This window comes from Manacus vitellinus, unplaced genomic scaffold (genome assembly GCF_001715985.3).
Source record: "Manacus vitellinus isolate BGI_N305 unplaced genomic scaffold, ASM171598v3 scaffold_5_pilon, whole genome shotgun sequence".
Lineage (NCBI taxonomy): Eukaryota > Metazoa > Chordata > Aves > Passeriformes > Pipridae > Manacus > Manacus vitellinus.
The window spans coordinates 18820811-18843519 of record NW_021940682.1 but is presented as its reverse complement, the minus strand read 5'-3'; the positions used below and the strand labels follow the sequence as shown (position 1 = coordinate 18843519).

Genomic DNA, 22709 nt, shown 5'->3' with positions numbered 1-22709 from the left:
TAAGTGTTTAGTGGCTACAGCCATCATCTAGGCCTCTGTGCAGCTCCCAGCACAGTGGGGCACTGGTTATTGGCAGGCCTTTTCAGTGAATACAGTAACACAGATAATCAAAATAACCATAAGCTTGTTCTGCACAGTTCATAAACCAAACTAACCAGGGATGGTCTTTTGTAAGACAGAGAATAATAGTCATATTGCAGACTGAGTGCTATTCATTACAGTGTTTGTTTCCCTAATTACCTCTCCATTTTCACCCATTTCCTAATGGCTGGTTAGAATGGCTTTGCACTGATGAACAGCTGCCACATCTCATCCCAAGAAGGTACGGCTGCATCTCTACAGAGGGCAAAGCGATCTCTGTGAACAGAGTTCATTCACACAGAGCTCAGGGACTCCCTGGGCACAGGAAAAATAAGAGGTTTGCAGTCACAGATTTCCTTCCGCCTGATGACAAGTTCATAGGTACGTGGAAAGTCTGTCTTGAATTTTTATGTAATCACAATTGAAAAAATGGCAGAAACTCAAGAAGTGGATGTCTATTTTCTTCCATTCATATTTCAAAAGCCTCTCTCCCCATCCATCCTTCTCTCTGTCCCAGCACAAAACACACCCTTTAAGACACTAGCTACTCACTCCATGCATGTGACAGACTCTGATTAAACTCCCAGATAATAACCTTGCAAGGCAGAGTCAAACTTGCAGCAGTACAGGCTGTTCTCATCATTGGCTCCCAAAAATAGTTCATTGCCAATAAGAGTCAATCAGTTCAGGTTTTGCCAGCCTGCACTTCTACTGTCCTCTCCCATCCCAGGGGCTGCTGACACAACTTGTCCTCTCCAGAAGGGTTGTGAGGCTCTAAATACTACCAAGAGTTGTGTATTGGTTACTGAAAATACCTCAGGTCTGTAATACCACTGTAAACCAGGCTTCCATGGCTCCTCCCTGTCTTTGCTCGCTTGTGTAAGGGAGATATGGGAGTCCTGGCCTGCAATAGCTGTGAGATGGCATTTCTGGACTTTGGTCTACATCTTCCACAACCTCCTAAGACCTAGTGGCAATGATCATCCTGGAATGATCATTGTTTTAGATTTGTCTCAACAATGTCTGCTGCAAGGACTCAGTGTAACTTGATGCAAAGAGGGAGCAGAGGAGGAGGAACATGCAACTTGAGGAAGCATGAGATTGCAGATAAGCAGATCTAAAGGCATTTGGAAGGATACAACAGGGAGGAGAAAAGAAGGTCCCAGGACAGAAACAAACAGAAAAGGAGTTCTCAGTATACAAGGATGGAGTGCAGCACTGACAACAAGCCAAACCAAGCCCATGAATGGGTCATTTTTGGGAAAGAAACCAGTCCATTACGTCTTAGTACCGTTCATTTTGATATCTACATTGCAAAAATTTTCCCCTGGCATCAAGCAGTGAACCTGCTCTGAAGTCAATGGAATTGCAGCACTTATGCCAGAGGTGAATTTGGCTCTCAAAGGACTTTTCTATGCAATGATTTAGATAATGAGCCTTCAAAGCTTATGTTGCGGCTATAGCATGAGGAGAGGAAAAAAAGGGCCAAAAAAGACTGCAACAGAATAGCCATCTGTCATAATCAAGTCTAGAGCTCAGCTAACTCAGCTGAGTCTAGAGCTCAGTTATGGCACAAAATAAGGGCAAAAATACTGGTAGTTAATGAACAACCCTGGAGGAAATCCTACCCCCATCTAACAGTACGAAATAGTACCGATGTGTTAATACAGGCATCTTTGTGAAAACTGCATCCCAGAATATTTTGTGAAGTTAAATACAAGACTGCAAATGGCATGCAGCATAAAGAATAGCTGGTGTGCTGAGCAATCAAGAGGCAGTGCAAATGGCCATATAATTTCACCATTTAAAAGCAACTTCATAAAAGCTCATTCATCCATAAAAATGCTGCGTTTCTGTTTTCTGCCTTCCTAGGAGCTTTCTTGCCTGCCCTCTTTATCATCAGCTACCGACTTCAGATCTTCTCAAAAGACTAAGTGCACCTGTCCTTCCATGCCCAAATATTGCCTCCACATTTCAAGGTTGTTTTATATAGCTCCTAAGTACTACCAGACAGGGTTTGTCAGAGTTCACAGGGCCTAATATTCATAATATATATTAAAAGTACTGCAGATGCAGATGACAACTGTCTATGAATACATTTCCCCCCCCCCGCAAAAAAAATGGGGGATGTCAAGGATGTCAAAGCACTATGTATACATTTGTAATTTGAAAATTAGAAATGAATGGGACACAGTTTCATGTGTGGAAGGATAAATTCGTTTCCCAGTTCCTTTGAGAAGGCAGAATCTGGCACTCTGGCATCCAGTGAAATCTAGACATCATTTTAAATACTGTGACATTCAGCCTTCAAACTATCTTCAGCCATAGTGTCTGCAAGAATTGTCAGCCCAGCTTACAACAAGCTAGGCAGACAGCAAGTCACAAGCACCATTCATTATGCTATAATACAGGTATTTAATTTCCTCATTATCCCTGCGATGCCCTACACTCTCCATATGCCTGCTTAGTTTATCTACTTGTAGTGTGCAACATCTCTTTTCAACACTTTGAGTGACTGACCTCTGGAAGGTGTTTTTGCAGTGCCTAATACAAGACACCATAATACTAACACTAAAGATGTGAGAGGTGAGATGTGAAATTCCTATGGAATTATGGTAACCCAGATGGAAGAGGACAGAACACATGTACAAAAAGTCCAGAAGAGTGGAAACTGAGGCAGTCAAATTACTGTGGATGTACACTAGTGATAGGTAGATAGACAGATAGATAGACAGACAGATAGACATATACATACAGAGGATGGACATGAAAGAAAAAGACAAGGTCAAGGATAAGGCCAAGTAAGGCACTAAAAAGCAAAACCTGTCTTAAAGAAAAAAACAGGACAGACAATATGAAGCCTTTATCCCTCTTACAGATTACAGGTTACAGATGCTGTGCAGAAGATGGCCTGCCAACCTTCTAACCTCACCCTGAAGACATTGGCTGGTACAGAGCAGAGATAATGAGTGATTCTAACTGCTTGGGCCCAAGCAGATCCTTGGTCTAGATGCACCCACTTGTTTCAAGTGGGAGAGAGCCCTAATCACTTGCCCTTTTCCCCCTTCTTTCCTGTGACAGCCTCCAGTGTCACTGCATTGACCATGGTCCAAAGGAACTGTTCAAACAGACAGGAACCACCTGAACTTCCAACCATACAAACTCCAGCACAGAAATTCTTCCTCCATCAGGGACCAGGTAAGAGTGCTGACACAGTCGTTGATGTCACTTAGGGCTGTCAAAGGGATTGCTGCCAATGTGCTGAGATTCAGAGTTCATTGTCTGTTGTCCAGTCTCTCCCCCTTTCTCCCCAGTTCTCCAAATTACAACTAAACAATGCCAATTCATTAAATCATTGTTTGAATATCTGATTTTCTACATCCCTGATTATCCTCGCTGTTTCTCCCAGAGTAATTCTAGTTTGTCCAGACCTTTCTTGAAGTGCTATCCACAGAACTGCAAAGAGATTTTATGCCTTACCATCATCCAGCAGAGCACAGAGATTACATCATATGCCTTGCAGGCTAAACTCCTATTTATATGTCCAAGTACAGCATTTTGCCTCTTTCTCAACAACATACAACCACATTCAGCTTGTGATCCTCTTTTATCCTTCCCCCAATCTTTTTCTGTAGAATTGTGATCTAGCTGATCTTTCTCTGCACTGTATTTATGTAGTCTATTATTCCTGCCAAGGTACAATAGTTTGCACTTGTCTCTAATGAATTACATCACACTTTTTCAGTGTATTTCCAGTTTGTCAAGACCATTATGAATTCTAACCCTGTTCTCCAACAAATTCACAGTCCCCCCCAGCTTTCTGTCATCTTCAAATTCAATATGCAAATTCTCCATCCATCACCAAGGCTGTGAAAGATAACATTGAACTGAACTGAGCACAGGACAGGCCCTCACAGAACCCCAATCCATGCCCCCTTCCATTTTGACATTCTTATTCACTTTGCATGCATTTGTTATTAGCTCTCCTTGAGACCTTCTTCCTCTAGATTGCTAACAAAGTATGATGAGAGAATAGAAAAACCTTACTGGAGTCCATGTAGATGACACCTTCAGTTTCACCTCTGTCCACAATGCCTGTTACCCTGTCACAGAAAGATACTAGATGGGTCTGACATAACTTGTTCTCAACACATCCCAGTAGAGTTTTACAGGTCTTCATGTTATTGCTCAGGTGTGGACAAGGAGTTTAGTTGACAATTCATTTCATATGCTTTCTGAGATTCAGGGTTAAGTAACAGTAATTCCATAAATCTACAATTCCCAAGCTCCTTTCCCCTCTGTTCCTCCTGCTCTTTTTCAAAGACAGGCATTGATATTTTTCCAGTATCTGGCAGACATTAGCTGGGTCAGCTTTACAGGTACAGATTCAGTGCAGTGTCTTCAGAGAACATCCTTTCTGTAAATTTGCTTTAGAAATATGGCAGGTTGGGTATGTAATGTGTTGCTGCAAAAGGAGAAAGGAGGTCATTACCTTATGTTGGGAAACACTCACCCATGCCCTTGTGCAAGTCTACCTTGTCAGGCTAACAGCAGAGTAGAGACTGGTATTAACATGCACCAGACCTCACATCCTGCAGCCCTGGCCTGCAGCATGTCCTGCCATTTCAGTCCTTCACAGAAATAAGCAGTTTAGTCAGTGCACTTATGACCTCATCTGTAGCACCTCAACTATTTTAGTCCTTCCTTCCACTCCACACTTAGTTTTGTCTGTCCTGCTTGGCAGCATCCCCAGCTACCCTGTCCTCTTCACCCTATCCAACCTGTGTTCTCAGCAGGGACTGATGTAAAGCTCCTGGTTTGCACCTTCCCTGGTATGATAGTTCTTAGCCACTGTCCTGGTTTCAGCTGGGATAAATTTCATTTTCTTGCTATTAGCTGGTACAGTGCTGTGGTTTTGATTTAGTATGAGAATAATGTTGATAACACATTGATGTTTTAGTTGTTGCTAAGTAGTGCTCACTTGAAGTCAAGGACTTTTCAGTTTCCCACACTCTGCCAGTGAGCAGGTGCACAAGAAGCTGGGAGGGAGCACAACCAGGTCAGCTGATGTGAGCAAGCCAAAGGTATATTCCATATCATAGAACATCATGTTCTGTATATAAACTGTGGAGAGTTGGTTGGGAGACCCCAGCTGCTGCTCAGGGATGGGATGGGCATTGGTCAGCAGGTGGTGAGCAATGGTATTGTGCATCACTTGTTTCTCTTGAGTTGCATTCCTTTCTCTCTTATTGTTATCTCCCTTCTCATTACTATTATTATATTTTATTTTCTTTCACTAATTAAACTGTTTTAATCTCAACATATGAGTGTTACCTTTTGCCAGTTCTCCTCCCCATTCCACCAGTAGAAGTGGAGGGTTAGCAAGGCACTGCTTGGTACTTAGTTGTTTGCTGGCATTAAACCACAACACTCACTCACCCTCCTCCTCCTTCTCCATCTCTCCTGAGACATTCCAACCCTGACTTCCTGCTCCCTCCTGCACCCACAGCTGTGTCAGTGCATCTTTCACCTCAATAAGAGCAGTTAATTCCAGGCAGGCAACAAGTTGTGAAATGTTTCAGGATGAAAATCCAAGCTGTGGAAACCCAGAAGATGACCTGAGGTCTGCTGCCCTTGTTTCAGTTATAGCAGAGGACAGGCTGGACAGCAGTGCTCAGGAAATAACCCGCTGGAGGAAAAAGAGTCTGAACTGTGCTCTGGTGTGCCAAGTGGAAGTCAACAGCAGGCACAAGCTCTAGGCTGGAAGAAGTGAAGCAGCTGAGACAATTAGAGAAAGGAAGCTCCTCTGTAACTACTGAGAGAACAATTACTGGTGTCCTGGGGAAACAGTGCTGTTCCAGTGATGAGCTCTGATGGGCAAAATAGCTTTTTCATGTACTAAATACCATGTGCACTCTTCAGTGCAGACAAGGACCCAGGTGCTCATCAATTATTGAGCTTGCTTGAAAAGGCATTTAGGAGACTGCACAAGAGGCCAGTTGCAGTTTTACCTCAATCCCAGCTGGGTTGCTCCTAGAGACCCAGCCAGTGAGAAGGAAAGAGAAAGGCAGAGGAGGTGGGAGAGGAGGAAGTAAGGAGAGAGGGAGAGAAAAGGGAAGAGCCTTCCCCTTGCCAAAGGAAATCATGCATGGCACAGGAAAGGCTTCTTTGATGCCTTGTAGTATGACTCCTGTAGTATCGCCCTTTTCCTTCCAGAGAATCTCCTTTTTTTCCTCAGGGTGCAGCCCATATCCTCTCCAGCCAGCTCCTAGACTGCAGAGAAGACCTTAGATTGGTGTCAGGTCAAACCAAGAACACACCGTTGCCTGAGCAGCGCTGTTACCACATCCTGACCACTCTACTGCCCCAGACCTCAATGGACTTCACAAGTTTATCAAGAGCTGCCATAGATTATGGCATAGTTCAGCGGACTACAAAACATCCTAGGCTCCCTTGTGTCAATGGCCACTTACAGAAAGAGACAGCTCTCACCTCAAATGAGCTGCCAACGTTCAAATTCCCACTCCATCTATCAACACACATTTTCACACGGAGCTGCAACAGAAGACTGTCTCCTAACAGCACAAGCCCATGCATGCACTCCAATTCACCATGCATGTTGGCTATAACCAGCACTTAATCTTCATTATTGTTTTGGGGATGAAACACAATCTCCAGAAAATCAGATGTCTAGGTGCAGGTCTCTCAGGAGAATCACAGCTGATGTGCATTCAAAAAGAGAAAATGAGAAGAAATCTCAAAGAACAGCTGCAATCTCAAGGAACATTCACTCACAATCACTCAGAACATTTCTATTTGTGACTAGATTTCCTTGGATGTAAAATGTCACTCATGCCATTGAACAAGCATGAAGCTAAAATTTGATCAACCACAATTATACGAGCACTAAAAAGTGTATCTTTATTAGAAATAGGTGGGTTTTTTCTTCACAATAATATAATTTGAAAAATACTTAGTAAGGTCAATTTCTAAGTGGTTTTTTTGTTTGAGATTTTTGTTATAATTTTCAACTTTTGAAGAAATGTTAGGTCAAGCACATACAAAATAAAAGTATTTTGGATCATCATGATCCCCAAATGGCAGAGCTTTTTAAAATAGGAGCTTATAGAGGACTAGATACAATTACAGCAGACAACACCAGAGACAAATTGCTTACAATCCAGGAAAGAAAGAAAGCCTTATTTTTTGAATCTGGAGTCTTTAAAAAGTAGCTACAAGTTCGTTTGATTTTTATTTTTTTTTTTGTCATTAGTGTCTTTCATTTAGGAACACAAATAAATGCTTTTGGTACCTAGGAAATACTTCTCCACACACCGGAGCGTCAGGTTATTGAACTTCCTGTCATAGCACAACAATGGGGAACACGGCTTGATGCTGATGAAGAAAGGACTGAGCATTCCCAGGTCTAGGAACCATTCCTAAAGTTGCAATGGCAATGATTAGAAAGAAGCAAAGACAAAGAAATTTGCATTTATAGAAGCGGTAAAAATTCTTGTGATACAGGTTATAAACCAAGACTGAGGAAGAGATGGTGGCTTTAGGCAGTGTACACCCACACATACAGAGGAAGAGGGAGCGTTCCACACGTGCTGCAAGGATCAGTATCTCTTAACACACACACAGAAATACACACAGGTCCAGTACATTTCCACATGTACCCTGTTAAGCCCAAGTACCCATATACACATATACAGCTTTCTGCAGACACCAAACAGCACTCACCTGAGCCCCTCACAGAGTAACATGCAAAGTCTTGTCTGCTATACAGGCACAGAAGCATCTCCTGGAAACACTGAGGAAACAGGTTGGGATTCCCATCTAGTACCAACCACTCCCTGTTCACAGCCATGTTGAGTTTTGTTTCTAGGCTTACATTTGGTGTATGGGGTGCAAAAGCAGACAAAAGCCAGAACCTAGCCTGGATGGTGAGAACTGTCAAGCAGGACACAAGATTGCTGCATTAGACTTTCACACCTGACATTTTGGTTGCCCCAGGTCTTTGGTCATCGAATAGAAGTCCCAAACAGCAGCCAAAACAAGATAGTAAAGAGGATGGAAAAAACCATCACCCCAAAACTAAAAACTTAGTCTATTTTCCCTAAAGACATAATACTGATGGGAGTCTAGCCCATTTAATTATGTTTAAGCCATTACGCAAGAAAATCTACCTCTGCTGACTGTCCTGGCCTAGGGGAAACTCTGAAAGAACACAGCTTTGAACACAAAATTATGCCAGAAAAGTGCTTGTCTCTAGCAGAGTTTTATTGCTTTTCCTGGGCCCCAGGGGAGCACACACTTATAATATCCAAGGGACAAGGCCTTGTCCATGAAGTCCAAATCACTGGACACTTAAGTTCACTGGCATTTTTAACTGTTCTCAGCATCTGTGGAGGAGCCTGGAATGACAGCCTGAAGATCCAATTCACTTTGCTCTCCAGAGAGCATAGGCAGAAGCAGTCCTACCTTGTTACTGAGAAAATGTGACATTATGTCTTGAACCACTCTGAAGTATCCCACATCATTTATTGCCCATATTAAAACACTATCTGCTGTGGAGATGCTATGCTTCTAGCCATGGACAGAAAAGCCTGCAGCATAGAGTAGAGTTTCTTAGTAGCTGAAAGAAAAACCACTGTTTCTCATTACGAGTGAAAGGCCCTTGATCTGTCTTCACCACAAAGGTAAGTGGCAGAGGCATTGGACTGAAGGAGATCTTTGGGATTTAATGTGTTCTTTCAAAAAGTACTTCTCTCTACCACCCTTTTCTCTTGCCACAGTTTAATCTCAGCTGCCATTTCTCAAAAATGCATCTTCCTCAGCAGCCAGGAAAATTGACTCCTGGTCCCCTGTTTGCAGGGGAGGGAGGGGAAATTGCCACAGGGACAGCTCCACCTCTTCTCCCTCAGGTTCTCATGGGGAGTTTGTGCACAGATTAAAGAATTAATTAGTCTATATTAATTAATGCCACCCATCATAGGCTGCAGGGATACTGCAGAAGGATACCAGAAGGACCTAGAACAATCAAGCATCACCCTTGCAGAGGCAACTGCACCTTACAATCTTGCATTGAAAACTGCTGCTGTAAATCAGATAATAACAACACTTGCCCAAGGCCACAGGTCAGAATATCATTGATATTCAGCATGGCTTCAGGACAGAGAACTACAAACTGTCAAAGTTTTCCTTTTCTCAAGTAAATTAATTTGTTGAGAATGGTGGTACAGAGGAAATTTACATTCCAGAACAATAAATATTGAACCAATTTATCCAAAAAACATGCCCCTTCGTAAACTACATTGCCAAAAAACTGAGGTTGGAAATCATAATAAAATTTTCTCTCCTTCAGATGGATTTAGAAAAGGGATCATCAAAGACAGTTTTAGTGAACTGCATCAAAACACTTCGGGGTTTTCTGGTGAATGTGGCAAACTGCAAGAGGTAAAGGAGTTTTGGTCTGAATTCTTATTCTGTAGCCATGGCTACACAACTGCAAGTAGCTCCAGGTGACCATAACATAAACAGGAAGAAAAGTGTTGCCTCCGCAGCATGAAGCTGCCCTTTCAACAAGTGCTGATGAAATCAGTCTGTGTGGACCAGTCCCTCCACAGGCCAGAAGGTTCCTCTTTCTACAGTGCACAAAAAGAGGAATCTTTACTTCATGCACTGCTGCATCACAGGGGCTTGAGGAGCCCACCCAGGCTGCTGGGCTCCTCCTCCCTTATTGATCAAGTCCCATTTCCTGGGACTTCTTCTGGCCACAACCCATCAGTCATCTTGCTAAGGAAATTATCTAAGGAATTGTCCTAACCCAGATGAAGGCCACATGTTCTGACTGATTCCCCTTCTTTTGGACTCTTGATTAACAAAGGAGTCAACAAATCCTTCCCTTTGATCTGTCACTTTGTACATTCCACATTTCACAGATCCCTACTACCCTGCATCCCCTCCAGCCAGAGTGTGTTGTCGCTGTTCCCTGCCCTCCCTTCCGTTCCTTAGCATTCCTGGTACTCGCTGTGTGTAAGAGAGATCCTGTGAGAACACTTTCTCCAGAAGAGAAGATAGAGAAAGAAGAACAAATAGTTTATTAGCCAAGAAGGAGGCTCTAGGCACCACAGATGTAAGATTTGCCAAACCTCATAAGATCATTAGTTTTATTTATTTCCCATTCTGTATTGTGTATTATTTCAATCTCTTCGAGTGCAATAGCAATAAAATTGAAATACATCCACGGAAACACTTCCAATTAACACAAGGTCAGAAAAACGACATTAGAGACCTCCACAGCCCATAAAGAATAAAAACACCCATCACCTTCCTATACTACCATTCTCCTCAGAAACAGCCTCAGCAAACAGGTAGGCAGTGCAACTTTGTCTTAAAGGTCAGCAATCTTTTGTCTGTGTTTTACCAGGAACATAGAAGAAAGTATCAGTGTCTAGCACCCTGTGCAAAGACCACACCACCTGTAAGCTACATGCACAAATCTACAGATTTAAATTCAGGCTGAAGCATAAAGCTATAAAATACTGAAGATTCAAAGCCACAGAGGGCTCTGAAGAACAAATTCAGTACCTTCAGTTGTGAAGAAACAAGATTCAGGATAGAAGCGGTTCCAGGCGTGGAGAAAGACATACAGCAATTGACAGGACTTTATGATATGGACTTTACTGTTATTATTGCATTGTTTCATTGTATCCACACTACATAGTGCACAGCCTGGGCGTGCCCGGGCTTGCCACGAGTTTGCCTGCTCCCTGATTCCCCGCTCCCCTCTCTGATGGGCTGCAGAAGCTGCAGAGAGGAGACAGTTACCATTCGCCCTTTCCTTCCCCGGTTCCTCCCACGTTCCTCCCCCTTTTGCCTGTGTCCCTACCCCGATTTGTTTCCCCGTTTGTCTGTCTCATGCTCCACCCCATGTTCTAGCCCTTTCCCCGCCTGAATTCACAAAACCCCCTGCGTATCTCAATAAAGCATTCCACTTGCACCTCTAACTTGTCCCTGGACCGGTCCGTGCTGTGTCATGGCCCCATCACCCCTCGGACCGTGGCATTCAGTTGCACCAGAAACACAACACAAGGTAGATCCACCACTGAAAAATACATGTACTGTAGGGTCAGTGTATCAGCATTATTCAATGAAATGTTTTAACCTCACTGTGACTTCAGCACAGGCTCCAGTACACCAAGTAGCAAGAGAGATGACTGCAGCAAGAAGGAAACAAAAAACAACAAGTAAAACCAAAACAAAGATGTTTTTAAACCACTAGGGTGCTATTTCTTCTCCACATGTCCAACACAAAATTGATGGGACACCCTGCCGTCCAGGATCCTTTAATAGGCAAATTGGAACATTGTCTAGTGCTTTTCTGAGCCCTCATGGCCTCTTATGGTCAAGTTTCAGCCTTGAAAACTACCAAAAAAGATGCCCCTTACACTCACATGGAGGTCTTATCCCCCAGACAAACGTCCTTTGTTTAAACAAGCAATTACCTCAAACTACCCTGAAGCCGAAGTGAACAGAATGGAGGTGTTAATAAAAGGCATGTGCCTGACTCAGCAACTGGATCACGGTAATTACAACCTTCACAGGTTCCCTGTTCCCAAACCTAAGCTGAAACGGGTAAAGAAAATCAGAGATTTTCAGATTTTGTTCTGCACAGGCAACTGAGAAACCATCTTCCCCTTCAAGGAAACCCTCTGACAGGCAGACAGATAAAAGGGAGAGATAATCTACTTTGGAAGATAGCTGTTTGCAGTATCTCTTAGAGCTGCTCACAGAAGGCTAGTAACCTGTCTCCTACTCTTCCTACAGAGGCCAGGGTGATGTCAGAAAATCCTTGAAGCCGATCCCAGTTTCCAGTGCTGTCAGTGTTCTGCTCCAGGTAGATAGTCGACTGACCACATGGCAGTCAGTATTCAGTTCACTGCTCTGCAAAGTGCTGCAGAAATAGATGACCAGTAACAGCAAAACTCCAAGCAGAAATAACCCTGGCTTAGTCTCTTCCCCAAAATGTGTTTTTAATCAAGGATGCAATCGGTTTGCTTTCAACACAGATCTCATGAGAGTTGTTTTAACCCTTACCCTTCCCATCCCTTCTCCCTTTTCTTGGCTATCCTCGTGTTCTGACTTTGCTGAGCTTTGCACAACAATCCTGTCCAGCACTGTCTGGAGGGACAATGTTAGGAGAACATGAAAATACTTCCTGAGCATGTGCACCTCACAGGAAGAACCAGGCAAGGACTGCTGTCCCACCAAAGGACAAAGATAGTGTTTGGGCCCCAGACAGAGGGGCTGGGTCAGGAACTGCAGTACCACTTTTACAGTATCAGTGTAACTCATAATAGTCTGGTTTGCAGCAACAGAGTAGCTTCTAAAATAAGGAAGTGGGAGAGGCCAGAGGGCAGCAAGCAAAAGACAGAAGCTTTACATGTCACTCTAGAGGATGGTGTCTGGGTGGCCTGTGAGGGAGGCCTTTCAAGAACAGAACACCTTTTTTTTGCTTTAATTTTTAGTAATCATCTTGAAAAGTTGTAATATTGTCAAAATATTTATCATTCATTCTTATATTTCCTTCCAATAATTTCTATGTCTTTCCTGCCACACAGCTGTGCCCATGTTCACCATATTCTTCCTAAGTCCTCAATAGGGATTGCAGCTTCAGATTTGTCCAGGATCACAGAATCACATAATCATAGCATGGCTTAGGTTGGAAGGGACCTTAAAGATCATCTAGTTCCAACCCTCCTGCCATGGGCAGGGACACCTTCCACTAGATCAGGTTGCTTAAAGGCCCATCCAGCCTGGCCTTGAACACTTCCAGGACCTGGAACTGGTTTTCATCCCTAGCTGGTTCCTCAGAAATGAAGGTTTGGTTATTCCATCGGCATCTGCACAGCTTTGCATTTATCATTGCAGAACTTTCTGGAGCAGAGAGAGATGGTAATTTCCTCTGAAGGAGGTACACTGGCTAAGAGTATGTTCTTTTTTTAATACCAGAATCATCTGGTTCATGCTTTTGGCTTCCTGAAACACACAAAAATATCCACTTGAATAGAAATGAGAGGAGGTCCCTGACATTGCTTCTTTTGCTGAAAATTTCAAAATAGTATTCAAAAAGTTGAGAAAAAAAACCCGCAAAACAAAACAAAATAAATGTGTACCCATTTGTAGCAATAAAATACTCTGGAGTGTGACTTTTCAAACTTTTCAGACTTCTTCAAAAAGTTAGCACGTCACAAGGAAAACAAGCACTTCAAATAAGAGAATTATTTTAATTGAAATACTACTTTTCCATCAAAAAAACTTTCAGAGGTTTTTCTGCAACTTTACTGAATAGAAGTTGCTTTTGGCCAGAGTCACTCCAATACATATGTTTGCATATGTAGGCCTCTTGCCCAGGGTCTGCACTTAAGTATTGTAACAACATCCCAGGGGCTTGAGACATGGTCTTCACCTTGCATACTTTTTTATCCATTTCAGCCCTGGATGCATAGCAAGCCAAGTCAAACATCAACCTCCCATAACATCCTTCTCCTGCTGCTGGGCTCTGCAGAAAGATTCAATAGTCCTCAAGGCCCCCCTCTCCTGGGTGCCTCCACTCTGATGCTAGAACTGACATCTAATATCCCCAAAATCTATTTTTGCCCACTGCTCCCCAGTTCTGCTCTCCATGGTTTTCACTTTGCCCCTTTACATGTGCCACTATGTCTCTGAGGGCTTCTCCTAAACCCTGTTCTGACCTTCACATGGGTCCATCTATTTGGCACTTGAGCCTCTTCTGAAGGCTTCCTTGTGGTGCCCTCTCTGCTGCAGCAGCCCTCAGGGAATGTGCACACTTCTTCGGGGACAGGTCACCACTGCATCTAGCTCTTTGATACAAGGAGGAGTCCTGACTATGGACACACAGCCTATGCAGGACCTCTGGAATGCAATGCCAACAGAACGACAGCACTTCTGCAGCAGAGAGGAGACCTTGCTGTGACCTGGGCTTGTCCTCACTTGAGCCTGCTTGGGGTTGGTCATTGCAGGCTCCCTCTCTACGAGAAGAAGCAAAGGTGATTTTGAGCAGGGGTCTGACTTTTCAGCACTCTGAATTGCCTCCTGGAGGAGTCAGTCTTGTTACTGGTCGTAGGTTCAACCTTATAAATTTTGCCTCCCCTTTTCCTGGAATCCCAGGCTCTGAGCCTGCTCAAAAGAACTGGGGCCAAGTAGCAGCCCAGTGAGGCTTTATGCTAAGCTCCCCCTGATCTGTAAGTTTTTGCTTAGAGGTCCTGTTTTCCTCAGTTTCCCTCATCATCCACATCCTCTACCTCTTCCCACAGGCAATGCACAAAAAAGGCAAAGGTTCCCCTTTCTGGAGCAGGATTTGAAAACATCTAATCTTTCACTCACATTTCCATCATTTCAGATCCTAACTGAAATCACGGGGACTTTCTTCTTCCCTTACCTACCCCTTTCACTGCCCTCTGTCAGAATTATTCAGCTCTCTGAAGCATTACCAGATACACTGTGTAGCAAAGACATGGCAGAAGAAATTAAATAGTATTGTTAGGTATCTATAATTACCCCAAGTCATTTTTTTCCACAGTGCAGCAATTTCAAATCTCTCACAGCACTCTCTTTGGAAAGCAGATGTTGACCATGTCAGCTGTGTGCTAAGAATGCATTTTCATGAGTTGCGTTTCTTGGAGTTTGCAAAGTGGTGGTGGTGGAGGGGGATGCTCCTGGAAAATTCCACCCGTGCAGGCACAGAGCAGGCTTCTCAGCCCTCTCTCTCTGTCATGGCACAAACTGGGCCCCCTCCCCTCAAGCAAAGGAAATTTCTTCTACATTCCTGTTCATAGGAAGGCAGGCAGGGCTTCTGGGGGAAGAACATATCTGGCAGAGGGAGGATTTCTCCCAAAGGGGGCTGTGCTGCTCACCCTCCAGAGCAACACACAGACAGAGATGCAACAATGAAAATAAAAAAGTTGGTGGATGTCTCTGCTGTCAGTTCCTCTCCAGCTCCCTCCAATTTGGTCTGTCCCATCCCCCAGTCAACAACTACAACAACCAGGCTCCCAGCATGTCAATCAGACTACTGTTCTGCATCTTCTAAAGGAACCCACTGTTTCCTGATATTAAATCTAAAGGCACTGTTGCTCTACCCCTTGCCTCCCCATTACTCTTTAATTACACTCACTTGGATTGTCCTAAAGAAGTCCTTCCTTTTCTTATTGATCATTGCCTTCAAACACTTGCAGAAAATTATCATATTCCCTATCTGGCAAAAATATATAGTTGGGAAAAATCTACCCTCAGCAACTAGACAAGGGTCCAGTAAGACACAGGCTAGCCAGAGAAAACTGGTTTTAACTAAAGTTCAAGTAGCATTCCACAATAAACCCTGGGAATACTTCAGAGTGTTTATCTGAGACAGGGGATTTCTTAATGGAGAAAGTTTTTAGTGCCAATTTCACTAGACTGTACTCTTTTAATCTTTATTTGTAAGACAGTGTCTCCATTAGTCCCAGGCTGGAGCAAGGTGTCTGGGCAATGAGCAGGAAAATATATACACACACAGGACTTACTGTGGGACTGAAACAGGACACAGAGTATGGATGAGAACAACTGTTCAAACAGAGACACAGAGTTCTCTATGAGTCTGTTCCTCAGCCTTCCCAAAAGCCAAGACCTCAAACAGCAGTAAGAAATGGAACAGGGCATGAAGCAGGCTGATCTCTACACAGGACAAGCTCGAGGAAAGTAGCTGTCCACAGGTAGCCCCTGTCAAAGGCAGAAAAGCTACAGAAATGAGATGCTGCCATAATCCCAGCAGTCTTTACAAAGCAAACATAATTTAAGGCAGCAATACAAAGAACTTTGGCCTCGGTGAAAATGAGCACACATCTAAGCAGGAAAGCAAATAGCTCCCACTTCTAAAAAAAGAACAAAAGTAAAGCACTCGCCGGAAAGAAGTGACCTGAGCAATCCTGAATTCTTAAAACACCCAGGTGGTGCTTAGAGCAAACAGTTAAACTCAGCGTGCAGGAGCTAATCGCCGGCAGCAGACTGCAGAATGGACTGTTTCTATTATTTCCCAATCTCCCAGCTTGGATGGTGAGATTGTCGTATGACACTGCTTAGACCGGAAAACTTGCAGCACCCCTCTGCTGTCCAGTGCTGCACCCAATATAAGTTGATTTACCAGCAAAGACTATTTCTTCTCAAAACCCACAGGATTACATAAATCAGGATGGATCTACTGGGACAACAAAAGGATCTACAATGCCTATTAGCATTAACATTGTACTGTGCACAGTTTCTCCAGTCTCATAACGGTCAGTGCTGCATGCTCCAACACTGATCAAAATGATGTTCTGATGTTGTGCAAAAAATGATTTTTCAAAGCAAGGTCTGAGCAATACAGAAAAAAAATTAAAAAAAAAATAAAATAAAGGTATTGCTTCAATCTAAACCCAGGTTTGTTTGGTTTTTAGAATTTTCCACTAATCAAACTCAGCCATTCAACACACACACAAAAAAATGTTCTTTATGAGACATAATTAATAAAAGTGATGGAAATTTGGATCCAAACACGCATCTACAAAGACACTTCAAGTACTCACTAGCAAAGGAGTTTCAATTAAAAAAAATCCCAGTCCCAAAGGCTAGACCTCTCTCATAAGAGGTGACAGAGACCACAGTTTAAACCTCCATTCTGACTCAGACAGAAGTGATTTAAATGCAGTTTTCCCATTGCCTAGTAGTCTGTCCTCATTGTTTGACAAATAAGGCTCTGGGATCTGGGGGAAGATGCTGCCATTTCCTCCTCCACATCACCTCTTGAATGGTATCGAAAGGCTTTTGTGAGTCTACATAAAACACCAAGATGTCAGTTTTCACTTACAGCAATAAAACTTCCAAAATAAATCCTCCATATCCGGCCAAAATTAATTAATATTTTCATTGATCCTGAACTATGTTTTTTCACAGACTCATTTTTTCCTCCCACCATATTTCTGAGGCTCAGGCATTATCATCTGGAAAGGGAATGACATAGGCCTTATCACTCCTAGTATTTAATGATCTGTGTCATTTTCCCCAAAAACAGACTTTGTGGACAAAATTGGTCAGAGTCTAATTAAAAATTCCTCATCTCCTTCTGTTTGAGACTCATCTTTTTTACCTTACATGGCTATGCAGCACTATTTTGCATCATTGAATAGTCTAACCCCATTCCACCACACGAGCAGCTGAATAGTTACTCATAGTGAAATGTTGCATCTATGTTAATTTTGCAAAGTGCTTAGGATCTTTCTCGAAGGAAGGAACAATAGAAATGTAAGTCATTATCATGTACATGAACTGAGGAAAAAAACCTAAGGGAAACAAGCACCAGAAACTGTCACACGAAATGCAGACCAAGTTGAAAGCTTAAACAGGAACAAGAAAAAGGCTGTCAAACAACCTTCCAGGCTTGGCATGGTGGGAGACATTGCAGAATGCAGCTAGCCCAGCAGAAGGAAATTAAATAAGACTGGCAAACTTCTGACTCAGCAGAAGAACAGCACAACTCCAAGTACATTTTAGAAGTAAACCCAGGTCAGTAAACGCCAGGTCCTTTCACAAGGAAGAAAGGCCAAAGGATGGTGACAGAAACTCAGACACCACTACAAGGCAACGAAAGAGTGAGTGCTGGAATCTAATGTTACCACAGGCAATCTGAAAAAATTACGGACTTAGGAAAAACACAGTTCAGGCAGAAGGAAAACAAATGATGCTGAACATATTGTACGCTCAAATCGATGACACTGAACGCATGCCAGAGTTCATGAGCAGCGAGAATAACTCAAGCACAGAGTAGCTCCAGTGATAACCACCAATTTAACACTGAAATACCTTTGAAAAGCAGCGGAGAAGTTAACATGTAACAGTTCAGAGAAAACCACAGGGGAAAAGACTTTTCTGGTCTAGTGAAAAATACTGTCAAGATACAGGTCAGCATCAAGCCAAGTAAACCACGTACAGTCAGGGTTCAAACCCAAAGCAAGGACTGTGTAAGAACAAGCACAGAAATGCCGGCCAGAACCAACACCAGAGGAGAGAAAAAACCAAGCCAAAGACACAATGAACAAGCTATTTCTTACTGAAAAAAAAGTCTGAGCAATTTCATATTAAGAAAAACTTATTTCAAATTCATTCAGAAGACAATGAGGCCAGACTTTTACTCCAGGAAAAGCAAACTGCCAAAATCCTAGCAAAATCAAATGGAGAAGAGAATGAGGAGGAAGAGAAAGAAAAAGGCAGTAGAGAGAAAAACAGCATCCTATGAATATGCATTGCCTCCCTTCTCTCAAGCCACATAGAAGGAAAACAGAGCCTCCAGTTAATAACATTCAGATAATGTAAAAATAGAAAAAGCAAAGGATTCACAGGCCAAGCAGAGATGTCGTTGACATGAGACAGTCTCAAGCAAATGCAACTGAACAGATGAAAACACACCCTCAGGCACTGGGGGGCACATTCACTCACTGTGAGTCTCCTTCAGCAGAAGCTATGCTAGTGCTTTTTCCAGACTCAGTTTGGTTGGCTGCTTGCTTTCTCTGCCCTCATCTCTTCATGTATTTCAGATCTTAAAGCTGCCCAAATTCCCATATTTTCCTCAGCTGCCTTTTTGTGGCACAGACTGGCCACCAAAAAAAAACAGGAAATAAAACTTCCTCTTCCAATGGCACTGGGACAGCCTGTGTGGTTTCTCAGTGCCAAAGACTCCCTGAAGTGATTTCCACTATACAACAGGGCACAAAGCAGAAGAAAGTGAAAGTGGCTATGCTGTGTATCTTTCCAGTGTAGAAGGAGACACAACCAGTTCTTGTCACTCCTAAGTGGTGCACAGATGGAGCAATTACTATTGGGCTGATAAACAGTCATAGAATCACAGAGTATCAGAATGACCTGAGTTGGAAGGGACCTACAAGGATCATTGAAGTCCAGCTCCTGGCCCTGCACAGGACCATCCCCAAGAGTCACACCATGTGCCTGAGAGCATTGTCCAAATACTTCTCGAACTCTAGCAGGCTTGGTGCTGTGACCACTTCCCTGGGAAGCCTGTACCAGTGCCCAACCACACTCTGGGTGAAGAACCTTTTTCTAATATCCTCCCCTGACACAGCTTCATGCCATTCCCTCATGTGGTGTCACTGGTCAAGAGGAGAAGAAATCAGCGCCTGCTGATCTTCTCATGCTTCCCCTTGTGAGGAAGAGTTGGACTCAATGATCCTTGTGGGCCCCTTCCAACTCAGAATACTCAGTGATTCTGTGAAGCTGTAGGCTAACATGAGGTCTCCACTCAGTCTCCTCTTCTCCATGCTGAACAAGCCAAGTGACCACAGCTACTTGAGTCAGTTCACTTGTACATGGAATATGGGGAAAAAGGTCATTCTTGTGCTCAGACGGAAATTAGAGAAGAGTTTTGGCCTGAAGTGAAGGCAAGGAAGGGGATTCTTAAATGTCAGCATCTATCACTTAGATTTTTCACAATTACATGCTTTGCTTAAAAATGGCAATAAACAAAATGAAAGCTTTAGAAAATTTCGTTTTCACATTAGTTGTTTTAATTAAAGCTGGTCTATGTTACAAAATGGTTTTACTACATTTACAAGACATATTTTTCTTTCTGGGTCCAAAAAACATTTTGTGTGGACTCAAAAAGAAATATGAATTTGTTTTCATTCACCAAAAATTACAAAACAATAGCTACCATTCCTTTTTTTTCTTTTCTTTTTTCATCTCTAACCAAATCAAACAAACCTTCTTGGGATTTTTTGAGGATGTTGTGGACTGATCAGGGATGATAGAATGGAGGGATGTATCCCTGCTCCTGTGTTGTGATAGGAATATGTAATTACTGGACCCATGCTTGAAAGCTCATCTTCCCACAGCAGCTCAGCTATCACCTGAATTAAGATGTGGATGTTTATTGTCAACATGCTGGGATGAGACATTCCCACAATCAATGAAATGCTCATGATTCAAGGGACACAGATACACAGCAGCATCTGACATGTCATGGAAACCTCCAAGCTGCTGGAAAGCAGGAGGGGTTTGGACCAGAAGCAATGTGGCTCTGACACTAGCACACCAGCCCCGCTCGTGCTGCATTGCAAGATGTGGCCTTACCACAGGTTTTTTGATTCTCTGTAAAGTTAGGATTATTCCCTCAGATGTTAAGACGACTGGAAATTTTCCAGCAGCACTGGGTATTTTTGAGCTGTTGCACATTCTCAGCTGCAGCCCTCCAAGCAGGCAAAAGCACCTTTACTGCTTTTCCCTGTCTGCCCTTCACACTCTTGATGAGGCTCCCATTAGCCTGCACAAAGCTGGTTATAATTCTCCTGCTGCCTATCAAAGCCTTCACAAGAGTTAGGCAGTTGGTGTGTAAAGACTGCTGCCTACCATGCTGACTAATGTTGTCTGATTGTTCCCTTGTACTCCCCCGTTTGTCCATCTGTACCCATCTGCTGCCTTTTGTCTTCTAATTAAAGTGTAACCATTTTGGGGTAGGAGACACCTTTCTTGTTAGTGTTCACTCAGCTCCCTGCAGAGCCAAGTCCCAAATCCATAACTGGGTGCTGGGGACAGGGATGATGATGTGTAACTGCACTGACATGTGGCAAGGGGGAACAGTGGCACCTCTCACTGCATGGCACGAGCGAGCCAGCTGAAAGAAAGTCCTAGACTAGAGCTCTCATCCAGAATACAACCACAGTAAGAGCAGCCTTCTCCTGTGGCTGGATGTTATCACATTAGTACACTGGGCACAATCCCCAGGGCTCCCCTGTCCAAGGAGTCAGGTTGGTAACCCCAGTAAAGGTCAGATGGCTACTATCACCCTCATCAGCTACACCAGCACAGGAGGCTGTAACTACAGGCCAGGTTTAATAAAGATCTCCAGATATTCCAATATCTGATTTGCATAAGAAGACAAGGTCTCTCCAAGAAGCTGTCACTGTTTTAATGTAAGAATTCCCTTCGGTAGCCAAGGAGTAGGGTCTGGTGGAGAAGAGCCAGAGTATTTTCTGCAGGCTCATGAATCATATAAATACACTCCAAAATTCAAGCAAACAAAGTCAGGAACTGCTTCAGCAAGAGGCAAAGAGAGTGAACAGCTTATACTGACATAATATACAGTGGTTAGGAGAAGACACCCTTTGGTGGTCAAAGAGCCAGACTAGCTTATTATTGCAGGATGCAGTAATCCATCAAAGACACCGTTTGACCAGTATGTCCAGCACACTTACATAGGAGGCTTCTTCAGAAAGATTATTCCATTTATCATCTGATAAGGAAAGCTTAGTGTGGCACTCACATCTGCCCTTCTCCTTAGGAGTCAGGGTAAGATCACCATGGCCATAATTAGCCACAAATACATACAGTTACATCTTGGACAATTATGAGAAGTCAGGCCAAATCCTGACAGTGGGTGCAGCATAGGTGCACAAATAAAGCCATCTGGTTGTCTGATTGAATCAGGGTCATCAACAGACCCATCAGATGTGACCTAAATCAGGTTTCTAAGGGACACTCATTTGGGAGTGAGGTATCCATAAAATATGTATTCTTTGATGCAAGCCTGCTGTCTAATGAGAAGTAAGGCATTTGGCAAATTGTGGTCTCTTAGAAAAATGTCCAGAAAGAACACTTTAAGGGGGGAAATGCAAGTAACAGACTCCCATTTTAATTTCAGCCATATGTGCTTAAACCCAGAACAGTCCATCTGCCCTAAGTGAAGCTATATCCTTCTAAAAACTGGTTCTATGGGAACAAAATCAGTCACTAACTCTGAGTAGGTTTAAACAAGCTCCTATGCCATTTCTCCTCAGGGACAATGAGTCATGAATCCCCATGTACACAGCAAAATTAGCAAAACAAGACTGATTGGCAAAAACAATCCAATCTTGTCTCACTGTAAAAGCAGTCAGTGGAATAAAAAATCATTTCCTCTTTGGACATGCAGGCAAGATGCCAAAACTCCACACACAGAGCAGAACCTGATCAAAGGCAGTAAATTCTACCCCGTAAAGGTAAACATACCTGTGCATACACTTGTAAGTAATCAGAAAGGCCTGCTTAGGTGGACACCAGACAACACGAGGAAGAAACTGTCTCGCGCAATCTAGTCATCTTTCCAAAGGCAGGGGAGGGCCTTCAGAGAAGGCTTGGATTTGTACAGCTGCGATTTTCACCTTATAGCCCTACATTCTTGTTCCTGTCTTATTTTTAAAGAGCCTTCTTAAGAAGGCTTTTCTTCTTTAAGAAAGTGAAATAAAAAAATCTAAATCCTTCCTTATGCTAAGCAATATAACAGATACATGATTCATTTTGGTTCTTCATGCAGTAGTGAGTGCCACATGGACCCTTACTAAAAGCCAAGAATACTGATCAGATTTTCAGTCCTCTTCCCCCTCTCCCCTGTTATTTTTGCCACTGGAACACTGAAGCACACAAAGAAATTACACTGACTATTTCTTTCGGTGCACAGAAAGACTTGAGATCAGGCGCCAAGGCTGCATCATCATCAAATGCTACAGCCTCTTTAGCTCGTCCATAACCCAGGTTTTCCTTCC

At 43.1% G+C, this 22709-nt stretch overlaps 1 protein-coding gene across 2 annotated transcripts in view; it reads right to left on the bottom strand.

The window, feature by feature from the left end:
• The window catches only part of GRIN2B (glutamate ionotropic receptor NMDA type subunit 2B), a 214490-nt gene that overhangs the window by 52984 nt on the left and 138797 nt on the right, over positions 1-22709 (bottom strand). The window lies entirely within an intron of this gene.